This window comes from Thermobia domestica, chromosome 7, assembly GCF_964235325.1.
Source record: "Thermobia domestica chromosome 7, izTheDome1.hap1.1, whole genome shotgun sequence".
Classification (NCBI taxonomy): domain Eukaryota; kingdom Metazoa; phylum Arthropoda; class Insecta; order Zygentoma; family Lepismatidae; genus Thermobia; species Thermobia domestica.
The window spans coordinates 2,363,174-2,382,648 of record NC_137460.1 but is presented as its reverse complement, the minus strand read 5'-3'; the positions used below and the strand labels follow the sequence as shown (position 1 = coordinate 2,382,648).

General features: G+C 37.7%; 1 protein-coding gene across 2 annotated transcripts in view; it reads right to left on the bottom strand.

The window, feature by feature from the left end:
- Positions 1 to 19,475, bottom strand: part of LOC145689831 (discoidin domain-containing receptor 2-like) — a 1,126,884-nt gene that overhangs the window by 565,657 nt on the left and 541,752 nt on the right. The window lies entirely within an intron of this gene.

Below are 19,475 nucleotides of genomic sequence, written 5' to 3'. Positions count from 1 at the left end.
AGGAAATTATTACCTCCCTGTCGGCTATTGATTACTTCAAAGACAAATACAAATGTTATATTATAAATTGATAGCACTCTGTAGTATCTCTTAACAGACACAGTCACTTTAGCCAAGATGGCTTTATATCCGAAGATTTGGTAGGGGGTAAAAATTTCCTAGGAAATTATTACCTCCCTGTCGGCTATTGATTACTTCAAAGACAAATACAAATGTTATATTATAAATTGATACCACTAAGTAGTATCTCTTAACAGACACAGTCACTTTGGCCAAGATGGCTTTATATCCGAAGATTTGGTAGGGGGATAAAAATTTCCTAGGAAATTATTACCTCCCTGTCGGTTATTAATTACTTCAAAGACAAACTCAAATGTTACATCATAAATTGATACCACTCCGTAGTATCTCTTAACAGACACAGTCACTTTAGCCAAGATGGCTTTATATCCGAAGATTTGGTAGGGGGGTAAAAATTTCCTAGGAAATTATTACCTCCCTGTCGGCTATTAATTACTTCAAAGACAAACACAAATGTTATAATATAAATTGGTACCACTCTGTAGTATCTCTTAACAGACACATTCACTTTAGCCAAGATATGATTTTATGAATTGATATTATACCCTGTTATCTCTTAACAGACGTACTGATTGTCGGTAAGATGTCTTTATATCAGAAATTTTATAGGGGTGCTTATACTCTTGTATTGGTTCTGTGCTTCTTCAAGGATAAGGTCAAATTTTTACATTATAAATTGATGTTATACCGATTTATGTCTTAACAGACGCACTCACTTTGGGGACGATGAAGGATGGTTTTATTTTCGAAAGTTCATAGGGAGGTAATATATAAAGAAAGCTAAAACTTATTTTTATTTTTAAGGAGATGTTGAAATACCAAATTTGATGACTGGGGTTTAATAGAGCCCGAAAATGTACACGTTTTATAAGATAATTTTCATACGTATTCTTCGCTTCCGCTTTGAAATTCCAAAAATCGATTCTCTGTGATATATCACGTCTCAGATCCCATGTACTGACCAAGCTTTAAGTTTCAAAGTTCAGCGGTTGTACATACGACTTGAGAATCTTCTGTTTAGAAGCCTTGTACGTTGTTCTGGTGGCTAGCTCGCACTAGCTAGCTACGCCATTTTCAACAGTGTTGACAACTTTATCAATGTTTATTATATCTCCGGTACGGTTAGAGAAATCGAAGTGTTGTAAACGGTAAAATAATTTGAACGTTCCTTGCAAACCACACATGTAACTAAATATAATATTTACCTAAGATTTTTGTAAATAAAGATTTTCAAAAAATTCAAATTTTCAACCCCTGTAACTTCGTTACTATTCATTCGAAAAACGTCATACCATGACCATGATATTCAGCGCTAAAGTTCTTTCGAACTATATTATCCTGTGCATCTCTGTTGTGCTGTGTCTGCGTTAGAGGCTTCCAAACTTCGGATGTTTGTGATACCATAATATCTTTAGCTTGTAACACTGATTAACAAAAGTAGTATTTTAAGTTTACATTTAACATGGTTAGAAATGTGTAATAAACTAACGTAGTGCCATTTGAAAAAAATATAAATTTATATTTGGTTGGCAACACTTGTGAATTTCTGTCTAAACCCGTTATAGCGGATGATCACGATAAATTGTCTACCATGTGTATATAGGGACAGAGAGAGGAATAAATTGCAACAACGTTGTTTTTAATTGAAAGATGTGTTTTATGTTTACAATCATTTATGTTATAAACTGTGTAATAGTAGTTATCAAGATTATAAGGCAACTAATATCTAATATTTTACACTGCAAACTAGGTAATATTTTGGAATCAAAGTCTGCTTTCTCAGTTGCAAATAACAAAATTTAAAGTTAGATTTACTTACCTTTGTTTCAAAAGATTGTTTATTCTCTATATATTTTTCTTCCTACGTGTTCCACACTGTCAAAAGAGTAAAATCGAGTTTCAAAATCAATATTTTCCTTTCGACGCTACTAAATCCTTAAATCTCGACTACTAGTAGAACAAGTCAAGAGCTGCTTTCACGAACGAAACTATGAAATATTTTTTAACAGTGCAGTGTTTCGGAGGAAAGTTTCTTCCTCCTTTTATACTAGGCCGCTAATATGTAAGATTTGAATTGTTCCTCTTGAAGAGCAACTTATACAAATTTCATTGATATAATAAAAAAACAATTAATTGAAATTACCACTTTGACACTGCAACCATCTTAAGACACCTGGGGGGCGCGGTGGCTCAGTGGTAGAGTGTTCACCTCTGGTGCTTGGGATCACTGGTTCGATCACAGCTCGCGCCGTGTGGAGTTTATGGTGGACAAACACCGTACTTGTGGGCATTCTCGGGGTTCTACCGTTTAATCCCACTTTCTTCGTTCCACCATTTCATTCATTTCTCATAATCACTGTCTCCTTTATCCTAACCGGCATAGCCGTAGGACGTAAAACTAATAGATTTCATTTCATTTTTTTCTTAAGACACCCTCGTCAGACAGCAAATCACGTGCAAAACTGGAAAAGCAATTATTTCCTAGGAAAACATTACCGACTATCAAGTTTTTGGTCATGAAGCCAAATTTTCGGACATAAAGCAATCTTGACCAGAATGATTGCGTCTGTTAAGAAATAACACGGAGTAGCATCAATTTATAATATAACATTTGATACTATCTTTTAAGTAAACAAATAACCGACAGGCGGTATAAATATCTCAGGAAAATATTACCCACTATCAAATTTTCGGACATAAAGTCATATTGACCAAAGTGAATGCCTCCGTTAACGAACAACACAGAATGGTAATAATTTATAATGTAACATTTGATGTCTTTAGAGTAGTGCTCTCAACGGGTCGGGTCGGGTCGGGTTGAAGACCGACCCGACCAGAACCGTGACCCGAATTGACTGACCAGACCCGACTGACCCGAACCGTGATCCGACCTGATTGATCTGACCCGACAACCCGACCCGACAACCCGACCCGACCAGACCCGTAACCCGACCCGAGCTCACCCGATCCGAGTCGGGTCGGGTCGGGTCACGCGTCGGGTCGGGTCAACCCGATCCGTTTGAGAGCACTATGGTCACGACACTGGGTGAACGCCAAAATGCACTCACATTGGGAATTAAGCCCGGACCACGTGTACCGAAGTCTTACACGTTAACCACTAGCTAGATCGAACGGGGGATTTGTATATGCATCTTAATGAATATTTGACACTTTTGAGGTTTGGTTATTTCTTTTTATAACTATTAACAACGTCCGACGTGGGAAAAAATTATTTTTTTTCTTGCTTTAGTTCTATGTGACGAAAATTTTCTTCAAGGTCAGTGTTCTCACCTGCTCGGACGGCAGGGGGTCTTCTCGGAATGCAGTAGCAAGAGTCTCTTGGCGGAGACAAAAGGAAATCGTTTAACTACAATGATAAGGGTTGAGGAAACAGGAGAACATCTGTGATTTTTTCCAACCCTTCAAGTTTCATTCCAAAATAGGTTTTTATGATTCCGGGACCCGTGCCACTTTGATTTTTCTTTCTCGGTAATTAAAACGTATTTGACAGTATATATAGTTCCACGTAAGAAGATACATAAAATGAATTTTGTCATTTAAAATTTAAAAATACAGTATGATATTTAATTATAAAGTACTAATTTTATTTCATCACTTTCAGCCCAACAAATAAAATTCAAACGATTCGCTCCCTGGGTCTTGGTCATCAATACTGCGTCTTATTCTTTGTCTTGCAGTCAAGTATTGGTCCTGCATTTCGTAGTCTTGGTGGTCTTTCATGCTATACAAGAGCCAAGAATGCTCGCCTCATCGGTACAAGTGAAGACCTAGTGTGATTTTGATTATGGTCTTTCATACTATACGGAAAGCAAGAAAATACGCTCATCGCTACTTGGTGATCACCAAAAGAAGGCTAAGAGCAAGATGACTATGCAATTTGTCTTGCATATCCAATCTTTATCTTGTTCTTGTATCGATGTCCTTGGGCTTGGTGAAATAAAATGAAATATTCAGTTTAAGGTTCCTCGATTCTGCACCGAGGCTAAGGGATATGGTGACCATGAGAAATGAATGAAACGGTGGAATGAAGAAAGTGGGAGGAAACAGGAGAACCCCGAGAAAACCCACTACACGGCGTTTCTCCACCCCAAAGCCTACTTAGCACAAGCTGGGATCGAACCATGGACACTATGCACCAGAGATGAATTCTCTACCACTGAGCCACCGCAGCCCTGCTTGGGCTTGGTCGTCCATATCCAATCTTTCTTTTGGCCTTACTTAAACAACTTCTAGTTTTGTTCTAAATCCAGACCCCATATTGGCGTAGATATTAATATTACAGTCGATTGGTAAAATCAATCTTCCACATTTAAAAATTAAAGTACACACAATTACAAAAATAAGCATTTACCATAAAAGTACTAGCTTCAAGTGTTCAAAATAGATTTATGGTTTCTATAAAATCAATAGAAAATTGCTATTTTCAATTAGGCAGCTAGTAAAAAACAGCAGTTTTGGACTCCAGCCGAGTTTAAGCTCAACCTAAACTCAGTTGACCAAAGTGAACTGACCCGATTGACCCGATCCGACAACCCGACCCAAGCTGACCCGACTGACCCGACCAGATAACCCGATCCGACTTGACCCGATTGACCCGACCCGACAACTCGACCCGAGCTGACCCGACTGACTCGACCCGAGTAGACTAACTCGACAACGCGACCCTTGCCTACCCGACTGACCCCACCCCACAAACCGACCTGATTTGACCTGATCCAACCAGAGCCCGTAACCCGACCCGAGACGCGTTTGAGAGCACTACTTTGGAGTAATCAAAAACCGACATGTGGGTATAATTTCCTAGGATATTTTTACCCCCCTACAAAATCTTCGAATTGAAAGCCATCTTACCCAAAGTGAGTATGTCTGTTAATAGATTCTACGGAGTGGTATCAATTTATAATGCAACATTTGAGATTGTCTTTGAAGTAACCAATAGCCGACAGGGACGTAATAATTTCCTAGAAAATATTTACCCCCTACCGAATCTTCGCATTTAAAGCCATCTTGGCTGAAGTGACTGTGTCTGTTAAGAGATACTACAGAGAGGTATCAATTTATAATATAACATTTATGTTTGTCTTTGAAGTAATCAATAGCCGACAGGGAAGTAATAATTTCCTAGGAAATTTTTACCCCCCTACCAAATCTTCGCATTTAAAGCCATCTTGGCTAAAGTGACTGTGTCTGTTAAGAGATACTACAGAGTGGTATCAATTTGTAATATAACATTTGTGCTTGTCTTTGCAGTAACCAATAGCCGACAGGGAGGTAATAATTTCCTAGGAAATTTTTACCCCCCTACCAAATCTTCGGATTTAAAGCCATCTTACTCAAAGTGAGTATGTCTGTTAATAGATTCTACGGAGTGGTATCAATTTATAATATAACATTTGAGTTTGTCTTTGAAGTAACCAATAGCCGACAGGGAGGTAATAATTTCCTAGGAATTTTTTACCCCCCTACCAAATCTTCGGATTTAAATCCATCTTGGCCAAAGTGACTGTGTCTGTTAAGAGATACTACAGAGTGGTATCAATTTATGATATAACATTTGAGTTTGTCTTTGAAGTAACCAACAACCGAAAGCGAGGTAATAATTTGCTAGGAAATTTTTACCCCCCTACCAAATCTTCGGATTTAAAGCCATCTTGGCTAAAGTGACTCTGTCTGTTAAGAGATACTACAGAGTGGTATCAATTTATAATATAACATTTGTGTTTGTCTTTGAAGTAACCAATAGCCGACAGGGAGGTAATAATTTCCTAGGAAATTTTTACCCCCCTACCAAATCTTCGGATTTAAATCCATCTTGGCTAAAGTGACTGTGTCTGTTAAGAGATACTACAGAGTGGTATCAATTTATAATATAACATTTGAGTTTGTCTTTGAAGTAACCAATAGCCGACAGGGAGGTAATAATTTCCTAGGAAATTTTTACCCCAATACCAAATCTTCGGATTTAAAGCCATCTTGGCTAAAGTGACTCTGTCTGTTAAGAGATACTACAGAGTGGTATCAATTTATAATATAACATTTGTGTTTGTCTTTGAAGTAACCAATAGCCGACAGGGAGGTAATAATTTCCTAGAAAATTTTTACCCCCCTACCAAATCTTCGGATTTAAATCCATCTTGGCTAAAGTGACTGTGTCTGTTAAGAGATACTACAGAGTGGTATCAATTTATAATATAACATTTGAGTTTGTCTTTGAAGTAACCAATAGCCGACAGGGAGGTAATAATTTCCTAGGAAATTTTTACCCCCCTACCAAATCTTCGGATTTAAAGCCATCTTACCCAAAGTGAGTATGTCTGTTAATAGATTCTACGGAGCGGTATCAATTTATAATATAACATTTGAGTTTGTCTTTGAAGTAACCAATAGCCGACAGGGAGGTAATAATTTCCTAGGAAATTTTTACCCCCCTACCAAATCTTCGGATTTAAAGCCATCTTGGCTAAAGTGACTGTTTCTGTTAAGAGATACTACAGAGTGGTATCAATTTATAATATAACATTTGTGTTTGTCTTTGAAGTAATCAATAGCCGACAGGGAGGTAATAATTTCCTAGGAAATTTTTACCCCCCTACCAAATCTTCGGATTTAAAGCCATCTTGGCTAAAGTGACTGTGTCTGTTAAGAGATACTACAGAGCGGTATCAATTTGTAATATAACATTTGTGCTTGTCTTTGAAGTAACCAATAGCCGACAGGGAGGTAATAATTTCCTAGGAAATTTTTACCCCCCTACCAAATCTTCGGATTTAAAGCCATCTTGGCTAAAGTGACTGTGTCTGTTAAGAGATACTACAAAGTGGTATCAATTTATAATATAACATTTGAGTTTGTCTTTGAAGTAACCAATAGCCGACAGGGAGGTAATAATTTCCTAGGAATTTTTTTACCCCCCTACCAAATCTTCGGATTTAAATCCATCTTGGCCAAAGTGACTGTGTCTGTTAAGAGATACTACAGAGTGGTATCAATTTATGATATAACATTTGAGTTTGTCTTTGAAGTAACCAATAACCGACAGGGAGGTAATAATTTCCTAGGAAATTTTTACCCCCCTACCAAATCTTCGTATTTAAAGCCATCTTGGCTAAAGTGACTGTGTCTGTTAAGAGACACTACAGAGAGGTATCAATTTATAATGTAACATTTGAGTTTGTCTTTGAAGTAACCAATAGCCGACAGGGAGGTAATAATTTCCTAGGAAATTTTTACCCCCCTACCAAATCTTCGGATTTAAAGCCATCTTGGCTAAAGTGACTCTGTCTGTTAAGAGATACTACAGAGTGGTATCAATTTATAATATAACATTTGTGTTTGTCTTTGAAGTAATCAATAGCCGACAGGGAGGTAATAATTTCCTAGGACATTTTTACCCCCCTACCAAATCTTTGCATTTAAAGCCATCTTGGCTAAAGTGACTGTGTCTGTTAAGAGATACTACAGGGTGGTATCAATTTATAATATAACATTTGAGTTTGTCTTTGAAGTAACCAATAGCCGACAGGGAGGTAATAATTTCCTAGGAAATTTTTACCCCCCTACCAAATCTTCGGATTTAAAGCCATCTTGGCCAAAGTGACTGTGTCTGTTAAGAGATACTACAGAGTGGTATCAATTTATGATATAACATTTGAGTTTGTCTTTGAAGTAACCAATAACCGACAGGGAGGTAATAATTTCCTAGGAAATTTTTACCCCCCTACCAAATCTTCGGATTTAAATCCATCTTGGCTAAAGTGACTGTGTCTGTTAAGAGATACTACAGAGTGGTATCAATTTATAATATAACATTTGAGTTTGTCTTTGAAGTAACCAATAGCCGACAGGGAGGTAATAATTTCCTAGGAAATTTTTACCCCCCTACCAAATCTTCGGATTTAAAGCCATCTTGGCTAAAGTGACTGTGTCTGTTAAGAGATACAACAGCGTAGTATCAATTTATAATATAACATTTGTGTTTGTCTTTGAAGTAACCAATAGCCGACAGGGAGGTAATAATTTCCTAGGAAATTTTTACCCCCCTACCAAATCTTCGGATTTAAAGCCATCTTGGCTAAAGTGACTGTTTCTGTTAAGAGATACTACAGAGTGGTATCAATTTATAATATAACATTTGAGTTTGTCTTTGAAGTAACCAACAACCGACAGCGAGGTAATAATTTGCTAGGAAATTTTTACCCCCCTACCAAATCTTCGGATTTAAAGCCATCTTGGCTAAAGTGACTCTGTCTGTTAAGAGATACTACAGAGTGGTATCAATTTATAATATAACATTTGTGTTTGTCTTTGAAGTAACCAATAGCCGACAGGGAGGTAATAATTTCCTAGGAAATTTTTACCCCCCTACCAAATCTTCGGATATAAATCCATCTTGGCTAAAGTGACTGTTTCTGTTAAGAGATACTACAGAGTGGTATCAATTTATAATATAACATTTGAGTTTGTCTTTGAAGTAACCAATAGCCGACAGGGAGGTAATAATTTCCTAGGAAATTTTTACCCCCCTACCAAATCTTCGGATTTAAAGCCATCTTGGCTAAAGTGACTCTGTCTGTTAAGAGATACTACAGAGTGGTATCAATTTATAATATAACATTTGTGTTTGTCTTTGAAGTAACCAATAGCCGACAGGGAGGTAATAATTTCCTAGGAAATTTTTACCCCCCTACCAAATCTTCGGATTTAAATCCATCTTGGCTAAAGTGACTGTGTCTGTTAAGAGATACTACAGAGTGGTATCAATTTATAATATAACATTTGAGTTTGTCTTTGAAGTAACCAATAGCCGACAGGGAGGTAATAATTTCCTAGGAAATTTTTACCCCCCTACCAAATCTTCGGATTTAAAGCCATCTTACCCAAAGTGAGTATGTCTGTTAATAGATTCTACGGAGTGGTATCAATTTATAATATAACATTTGAGTTTGTCTTTGAAGTAACCAATAGCCGACAGGGAGGTAATAATTTCCTAGGAAATTTTTACCCCCCTACCAAATCTTCGGATTTAAAGCCATCTTGGCTAAAGTGACTGTTGCTGTTAAGAGATACTACAGAGTGGTATCAATTTATAATATAACATTTGTGTTTGTCTTTGAAGTAATCAATAGCCGACAGGGAGGTAATAATTTCCTAGGAAATTTTTACCCCCCTACCAAATCTTCGGATTTAAAGCCATCTTGGCTAAAGTGACTGTGTCTGTTAAGAGATACTACAGAGTGGTATCAATTTGTAATATAACATTTGTGCTTGTCTTTGAAGTAACCAATAGCCGACAGGGAGGTAATAATTTCCTAGGAAATTTTTACCCCCCTACCAAATCTTCGGATTTAAATCCATCTTGGCTAAAGTGACTGTGTCTGTTAAGAGATACTACAAAGTGGTATCAATTTATAATATAACATTTGAGTTTGTCTTTGAAGTAACCAATAGCCGACAGGGAGGTAATAATTTCCTAGGAATTTTTTTACCCCCCTACCAAATCTTCGGATTTAAATCCATCTTGGCCAAAGTGACTGTGTCTGTTAAGAGATACTACAGAGTGGTATCAATTTATGATATAACATTTGAGTTTGTCTTTGAAGTAACCAATAACCGACAGGGAGGTAATAATTTCCTAGGAAATTTTTACCCCCCTACCAAATCTTCGTATTTAAAGCCATCTTGGCTAAAGTGACTGTGTCTGTTAAGAGACACTACAGAGAGGTATCAATTTATAATGTAACATTTGAGTTTGTCTTTGAAGTAACCAATAGCCGACAGGGAGGTAATAAATTCCTAGGAAATTTTACCCCCCTACCAAATCTTCGGATTTAAAGCCATCTTGGCTAAAGTGACTCTGTCTGTTAAGAGATACTACAGAGTGGTATCAATTTATAATATAACATTTGTGTTTGTCTTTGAAGTAATCAATAGCCGACAGGGAGGTAATAATTTCCTAGGAATTTTTTTACCCCCCTACCAAATCTTCGGATTTAAATCCATCTTGGCCAAAGTGACTGTGTCTGTTAAGAGATACTACAGAGTGGTATCAATTTATGATATAACATTTGAGTTTGTCTTTGAAGTAACCAATAACCGACAGGGAGGTAATAATTTCCTAGGAAATTTTTACCCCCCTACCAAATCTTCGTATTTAAAGCCATCTTGGCTAAGGTGACTGTGTCTGTTAAGAGACACTACAGAGAGGTATCAATTTATAATGTAACATTTGAGTTTGTCTTTGAAGTAACCAATAGCCGACAGGGAGGTAATAATTTCCTAGGAAATTTTTACCCCCTACCAAATCTTCGGATTTAAAGCCATCTTGGCTAAAGTGACTCTGTCTGTTAAGAGATACTACAGAGTGGTATCAATTTATAATATAACATTTGTGTTTGTCTTTGAAGTAATCAATAGCCGACAGGGAGGTAATAATTTCCTAGGAAATTTTTACCCCCCTACCAAATCTTTGCATTTAAAGCCATCTTGGCTAAAGTGACTGTGTCTGTTAAGAGATACTACAGGGTGGTATCAATTTATAATATAACATTTGAATTTGTCTTTGAAGTAACCAATAGCCGACAGGGAGGTAATAATTTCCTAGGAAATTTTTACCCCCCTACCAAATCTTCGGATTTAAAGCCATCTTGGCCAAAGTGACTGTGTCTGTTAAGAGATACTACAGAGTGGTATCAATTTATGATATAACATTTGAGTTTGTCTTTGAAGTAACCAATAACCGACAGGGAGGTAATAATTTCCTAGGAAATTTTTACCCCCCTACCAAATCTTCGAATTTAAAGCCATCTTGGCTAAAGTGACTGTGTCTGTTAAGAGATACTACAGAGTGGTATCAATTTATAATGTAACATTTGAGTTTCTCTTTGAAGTAACCCATAACCGACAGGAAGGTAATAATTTCCTAGGAAATTTTTACCCCCCTACCAAATCTTCGGATTTAAGGCCATCTTGATCAAAGTGAGTGCATACACTGAGAGATCACATTTAATTATATGAATTTTTAATGTGACTTTTGACTTTTCCTTTGAAGTTACCAGAAACCGACAAGGGGGTAAAGATTTCCAGGGGGTAAAATTTTCCAGGGGGTAAAAGTTTCCAGGGGTAAAAAATCCCTGTGACACCGGCACTGATTTTTCTTCAGATTTGGCCAGGCTGGGGCCGATTAATTGCAATTCTTTAATAATTATTGACTTTCGTTAAACGATAATTGGAATAAAGTCAAACGTTGAAGTGTGTCCGTGAAAAATGTTACAAAGAATGCAATAGCTATTTACAGTTTGTGTTGCTTAGTGGCTCCCTTTCACTATAGAGGATTGCAGACATTATGCGGTAAATTGAGCTCTGACCTTGACCTTCACTGAACCCAAAATATAACAAGAAGGAGTGGGAAAGTTTTGCCTGTCGCTAAACAATATTGCCATTTTCACTTTATGCTAAAAATCAATTAAGTTAGATTTTTGTTACAGGAAATGAGTTTTTGTTCTCTCGATGACAGGCAAAGTTCTAGGGGAGGCAAGCGTCAGGTTGTGAACCAGAGTTTAGAAAATGTTTCTGAGGGTTAGGTCAAGTTTAATACTAAATTTTGAGAAAGATTGGAGGACCAGAAACTTTTAAAATTTATCGCGCCCGGGCCAGGCTTGGGCCAAGAATTTTGAAAAAACTTATCGAACTGGGCCGGGCTCGGGCCGAAAATCTTCAAAACTTTTCGGGCCCGGCCTGGGCCCGGCCTAGGTACATTCGAGCTGGATTGGGCTCGGGCCGAAATGTTCGACCCGTGCAGGTCTCTAACTAGTACCTCTGGGGACCCTGCTATGTTTCTTCTACCATTTGTAAACAAGGAAGTTAGTTCCCAACTTCGCCGCATGCAGAGAAAAATCAGAAGAGTAATAAATGCTCTATCACTGAGACACTGCACCCCCTAGAAATAAAAAAAATAAATAAATAAAAATCGGTCGCACATATACTCTAAAATTTGCCGAAATTTAGAAAAATTCACATTTCTACGATAATTTTTAACAATTTTAAAGTAACCTCTTTTTGAATATAATAGTCCAAATTCTTATGTATTATAACCACAGAAAATAATGTTGAAATATTACTGTATTTAAATCCATCAATATCTTTGCCTTTAAAGTTAATTAAATTTTGTAAAACAATTTACAAATAAAGGTACGATCACAGTTGAAGGAAAAGAAATACTAACAACTTACTTATCTTTGTTTATTGAATACAAGTTTAAATGATTAAAAATAAATTATTTTAAACCATTAGTAATATTTATAAACATATTTTTATTGACAAAACTAAAACTAGTTTTCTCGCTAGCTGTTACCGTTTTTGATGTTTATAAACGAGCGGACAGACTGTTGCATAACATAGGTTGGAAATCTTAAAGTCTGGATTGGAAATTTGCTTCTGCTCTTGCTGGAGGTAATATCAATAGAATTCTGTAGGAAGCGTTTCTTTTTTAAATACCCTGTATATAAGTTAATGTCCCATAATTATGCACCGAGGCTAAGGGAGACAGTGACAATGACATGGATGAGAATTGTATAACGGAGAAAGTAAGAGGAAACTGAAGAACTCCTTGAAAACCTACGCACATGGTGTTTGTCCACAACAAAGCCTGCATGGCGGGAGCTTGAATCGAGCTACGGATTCCAGAGTGGGTGCTCAACCACTGAGTAACTGCGACCTTAGTTTGCATTATGAACCCCTCATTTAGGGATTCTACGTGCGATTGGGAGAAAAAATTAAATATTTTTTGAGTTTTACGTCCCACGATTATGCCGGCTAGGCTAAAGGAGACGGTGATGATGAAAAATGAATAAAATGGTGGAATGAAGAAAGTAAGAGGAAACGGGAGAACCCCGAGGAAACCCACGCTCACGGTGTTTGTCCACCACAAAGTTCACTTTGCGCGAGCTGGGATAGAACCAGGGACTCCAAGCACCAGATGTGAACGCACTACCACTGAGCCACTGCGGCCCCTTAGGATTATGAGAATAACGCTCTAGGAGAGGTAGGAAGCTTTATTTTTAACAAGACTACTTGACACCTAATACAGAACTACTATTTAAATAGAAGTGTAGATTGAGTTGTCATGAAAATAGTTAAGCTTTACATTGTCGTAAGTTTGAAAAAAACTCCGTGGAAGAAAGCAAAAGAAGGAAAATTAGAAGAATTTGATAATATTAGTCATGTTAATTACTGCTCCCACTAGGTGGTTCGAAAGTTGGGCGTAAACTAACATGCATCAAAAGTGGAAAAGTAAAAAAAAAAAAAAAAAAAAAAAAAGGAAGAGGAAGAAGAAGAAGAAGAAGAAAGGAAACCTTATATACGCGGAGTATCCGTAAAGTAAGTGTCCCAAATTTTGAGTGGCAACGCAGTTGTCGACCTTGAGTCGGGTAAAAATATGTGAGAATTGTCAGTTCCAATATAAGATTCTGCGAAGTGTAAAGTACTGCAAAACTAGCGCCTGTGACATAACGCTTCGGATGTAGAACGATGAGCAGTAAGGATTTCAAGTCGTGGCCCGGGAGGAATTCACCCCGAAGCCACGAAATTTCCCCTGAGATCACATCTCCTATCTTGCTCAGTTAAAATTTTCACTATTTTAGTAATATTACTTTTAACCCCCAGTGTATTAAAATTACCCCCCTCCCCGGAAACAAAATAGAAATCATCACTGGTGATGAGTGTCCGAAAACTTGACCGAAAAACACAAGGAAAAACAAAGGATTTGGTAACACATAAGAAGAAAAGGGAATGCGTTTATGGGTAAAAGTTAAATAGGCGACAAAGCTTGAGATAAACTCACCACACATACAAGAAAAATGGTGAGATATCCACTTCATCTGTAACCGAAGTATTCAAGACGAGTATGTGACAGACTTCTATATGTTTTGGATTCTACACTGCTCCACAAAACTTAAGCAACTCGAAGAAAGCGGCAGAAAATAAAACGACACCATCACTGCACCAAGTATAATGAACAAACCGACGGTCTAGATGCACAATGCAACACAAGTGAAGAAGAACAATACAGTTAGGATGTACAGAGTGACCAAAAAGTTCAGCACAACAATACCTCAACAGGTGAAGCTGGATTGTGCGAGGGCATAGGCAGTCAATATGGCCTCCATGCTCGTATGTGACCACCACGAACAGCTATACAGGCACGACATCTGGCCTCCATGCTGCAAATCAGAGTGTTAATCAAGTCTTGTGGCAGATGTTGCCACTCCTCGAGGAGAGCTGCTCCCAGGTCAGGGAGAGTGTGTGGTGGTGGACTGTACTGCGCTATTCGCCGTCCAAGAGCATCCAACACATGCTTGATGGGATTCAAGTCCAGCAAATATGCAGGCTATGCAATACGCGTAATGTCTTCGCTCTCCAGATAGTCGAAAACAAGATGTGCAAGGTGTGGGCGGGCATTGTCATCCATGAACAGGAAGTCTGGGCCAAATGCCCCGCGGAAATTGCGCACATGTGCATTCAGAATTTCATCCCGGTACTGTTGTGCTGTTGAAGTGCCATGTTGCACAATATGGAGGTCCATTTTCCCATTCAGCATAATTCCACCCCACACCATAATGGAACCACCGCCATAGGAAGGCCGTTCAGCAATGAAGTTTGAATGATAGCGTGTTCATGGCTCTCTCCACACTAAAGTCCAACCAGAATCATACGACAAACTGAATCTCGACTCATCGGAGAACATGACACGCGCTCACTGGTGTTCCCCCATGCAACATGTTCCTGACACCATGTGTAACGCGCACGTTTGTGCTCCACTTTCAATGGCGCACATAGCACAGGCCTTCCTGCATACAGTCCTGCTCTGTTGAGCCGACGACGAACAGTTTCACGACTCACGCGTTGTTCTGTAGCCTGAAACAACTCATTGACCAGTTGAGATCGTGTCTCTTGACGGTTACGTTTGGCAGAAATTGTGAGAAATCCCTCGTTTTCACCATTGTCTGATTGGCTACTTTTGTTTCCGCCATGATTGTTGGCTCAAAACATTGCAATGTTATTGAGCGGAGTGAGCAGAGTAGGGGTGGCAAAACTGTGACCTATGGCTTCAAGATTTTGTTGTAAGGGCAGATCCTCTATTTTATAAGACCCTTGGAAAAGCAGCAAACAGCAATTCTTTGGTGTGTATTCTTAGAGATATTTTTGTGAAAGTAATAATAGTTGACACAGTGCGAGACGGAGAAACTTACTTTCCGAGCACACTTTAAACATTAGATCACAGTACATTGTACATTATACAAACGAGAGTTAATCGTGTTCAGCTATAGCTATGTAATAATACTGTCATTTTTTTTGTGTGTGTGTGTGTGTGTGTGTGTGTATAAATATGGACTCTCTCAAAGAACAACCCATCTGATTACTACAAAACTATTGCTGCATGACACAATTTATATAATTAAATAGACGTGTTTTCAATGATTGGTGTTTAATTACTTTGTAATGAGGTGTTTCTGTTAGTGATAGGTGAAAAGACACTAATTGGTCGTAATATAAGGCTTTCAAAGGCATTAGAAACGCAACATCTGTTTACCATTTTGGGTTCTCCATTTTTTGTAAACTCAAACTGGAGATGAGAGAAGCGCAAAGCGACATCTGTTGTGCACAAAGGAATGAGGGACTTGGCTTTGGCGGAAGCAAATTAGGTGGTAAGTTGGATTCTCATGTTAGGGTTGGGGGAAATGGGCAACATGTGAGAAGAGAGATGGAGGAGGGGAGCTACTGAAGAAGTGAAATGAAGGGCCTGAATCAGTCAGGCGTGCTGTGAGCAGCTTCCACTAGAATGAGCAAGAATCTAACCCACGTCCATTAACCACAGTAAAGGATTTACTCATAGTGGCCCTTACACAGGGTGAGAATGAAAGTCGCATCAGCTCTCAAGCACACAGTTATAAACCCTCTAAAAGGGAATGGGAGGTGAGAATGAAAAGGTGCACCCTCATACATTACTCCTCGATTTCTTTCTTTCTTTTTTTTTAATTAACTCTGAAAGTTCACACAACATAATTGGTTATCTCTTCTGAACAAAAATTCATATTAATTATGCTTATTTAGACGAATAAAAATTGTAAATCTATTTGCTACTATCCTTTATAAATTATGGTGCCTATTTTTAGATACTAGGGTAGTGTCTTCATTATTATATTTAAAAATTACAAATAAAGCTTTGTGTGTGTGTGTGCATGTGTTTTCAAGCCTGGAGGTATTGTAGAACATGTTACATGTGGTTTCACTCCTTTTTGCGCCGAGATATAGGGTGTGATGACATCATAACTTTTAAAAATATTTTTATACCTATTTTTTATTATTTTTTGGCTTGCTTACTTTTGAACCTAGAATATTGAAATTTAGCACACACATTCAGTGCAGCCCTTAGTATTTTTCAGATTTTTCAGATCTCTGCGTTAACACAGGGGATCCAGAGGGGCAAAAAAGTAAAAAATGGAATATTTTTAACAAAAATTCTCTTTTTCGCTATTTTCCCGCCTCAGATACATGATGGAGTCATGTGAATGGTACCGTTTCAAAGAGAGTTCTATTCTGAAGAGAATGATGTACAAACCATGATCCCATGATAAATAGGGATATCTGAGGTAATTTTATATTACATATGGGTTTTTTCGTGTAATCTCGGGCATTCGTAAATATTTTTCCCGCCCTTACTATTTAAGATAGAAGATTGAAACTTTGTACACACATTTAGTACAGCTCTTAGTACTTGTCAGTTGATTTTGAGATCTGTGCGTTAACACAAGGGAGTCCAGAGGGGCTCAATTTTTTTAAATCAGAAAAATCAGGATTTATTTCAAAATTTCTCGCCTCAGGGATACGATAGGGAAATGTGAATGGAGCCGCTTGAAAGGATGTTCTATTCTGAAGAGAATGAAGTGCAAAGCATGATTCTAGGATGAATAGGGACGATGCTGTAGCTGCTTAACTGAAAGTCTATAATTTACCTTTAAAAATTATAAGCGCTACTATTCTCGATGGCATAAGCATGGATCTTAAGAGGCCTCATACCGGCGAAATTAAAATACCGATAATTTTACAGTAATTATGTGATATCTTCAAGTAGATAAAAGATAATCGAAATGTGGAACAAGACAGCCCTAGACAATATCATTTTACATGAGATACCATTATCACGACTCACTTATCTGCTTTCAATTTCGAGCCATTTTGAAAATCGGCATTTATTTTCGCGTTTGTAAACGGCTGAAAACGGAAAGCCACTAGGTGACTTGTGATAACGGTCCTTCACACAAAATAATATTGTCTAAGGCGCTCTTGTTTCACATTTCAATTATATTTTATCTATTTTGAAGATATCACATAATTACTGTAAAATTAGCGGTATTTTAATTTCGCCGGGATGAGGCCCCTTAAGAGGCTCTCGTCTCCCAAAACATAAGAAGTAATATTGCAGAATTCTACTAGAAGCATAGGTTTCTCTTAGGAAAAAGTGTGTCACTATTAGAAATGTACGGTATGTGCCACTGTTAGGATTATTAAGAGAAATCAGATAACAATAGATGCAAAATGTTAGTTAAGGTTGGAGCACGGTGGCTCAGTGGTAGAGCGCTTACGTCTGGTGTGTGGGGTTCTTGGTTCGATCCTCAGCCGGGGTTTTCTTGGAGTTCTCCCGTTTCCTCTCACTTTGTCATTCTACCAATTCTTCCATCAAAATTCACTTGCTCTAATCATAGTCTCGTTTAGCCTAACAGACATGATCTTGGAGCGTTAAACTGAAAGATTTCATATTTTAGTTAAAGGTATATCTCATTTGATTCCCGTATATCTGCGCGTGCGGCAAAGTTGCGAACTAATTTCTCTGTTCGGAAGAACTAATTTACAAATGACGTCAGCCGCATGGCAGGGTTGTCAGAATTACTGGTTTTATTTGAGATTTTTTTTAATATTCAGTTTTTCAACAAAATCGAGAGGATAACCTGAATCAAATCAATTTTAATGAAATCAATCGTGTACATACTATAGGTCGTTATACGTAGAATATGTAAAACTATTTAACACGGGTTGAAACACTAAAGCATGTAGATGGCAGTAAAGCTAAATTTCCTATATGAAAACATATACACTCTGTAAAGAAAAAATAGCGACACCTCAATTCTCAAACTAAATTACACAGAAAACCAATGTTGCAGCCCGTTAGAAGAGGAATAGAAGGAAATGAAGAGTGGGATAGTTCATTTGCGTTATCTGTGACACCTGTGGTGTACGACATCGCTTGTCAAGTGCGTCTCGTAAATTATTGTAGTGAGAATTCTGCATTGCATTGTGATGTGTAGACTGAGGTAAATAGCATTTTATGATTGTTTTTTGCTTTCTTATTGTTTGGACAGTGTCAAGTGGCAAAATTGTTGTTTTGCAGTGTTGTTTGTGTGTGATATTGTTGCTACATGTGGACTGTAAACAAATAAGATAGGTAAGAAATGTGAGTTGTTGCCATGTGAACAAGACATAATTCTTGCTTTGCGCAGCTAAGGCAAATCTCTAAAGGAATAGACGGAATACTGAAAATCCATCATTCTACGGCAGGAAAAGTAATTCACAAATGGAAACAGCATAACAAATTGTCCCTTCGTCAACAGTGAAAAAAAAAAGAAAACATCACCCAGAGCAGATTGCTAAATGAAATGAATAGCACCGCAGATTTAAGGAGTGATTTCCCCCAAAAATCGCTTCTGTAGTTTGACATGATCTTGGAACTGCAGTTGCTCGTACAACTGTATTGTCTTGACTGTATGAAGAGGATATTACAAGGAAGAAACTGCGTAGAAAGTCGAAACTGACAAAACACAGAGGACTTCAACATGTAGTTTTGTGAGTCGATATGCAACTTGGACTTATGGCAACTGAAAACATGTTTTCTTCGTTGAAAAGAAGTTTAGAATAGTGGGAAACGATGGTGGTGTGAAGTTGTGGATACGAACAAACAAGGAACTTGACAAGGATTTTGTTTAAGAGATGCAAATATTCAGTTACTGAGTGATGATATGGGGATGGTTCACCGTTAAAGACGTCAGAACGACGGATATATGTGTGCACGAAAATATCTTCAAATTGTGGTATGTAAAGTTCTTACAACAGCTAAAGATGACTTTTCTGAAGAAAATTTGGACTACTCCCTTTCCCAGGACGATAATGCTTCATGTCACCGAGCGAAAATTGTTAATACGTGGTTCAAGAATATGACTATTTAGAGACGCATGTGACCTACAAACTCACCCGACATGAATCCAGTTGAAAATTTGTGGATCAATATGAGTAGAAAATTCAATAGACAACTATCTCAAATAGAA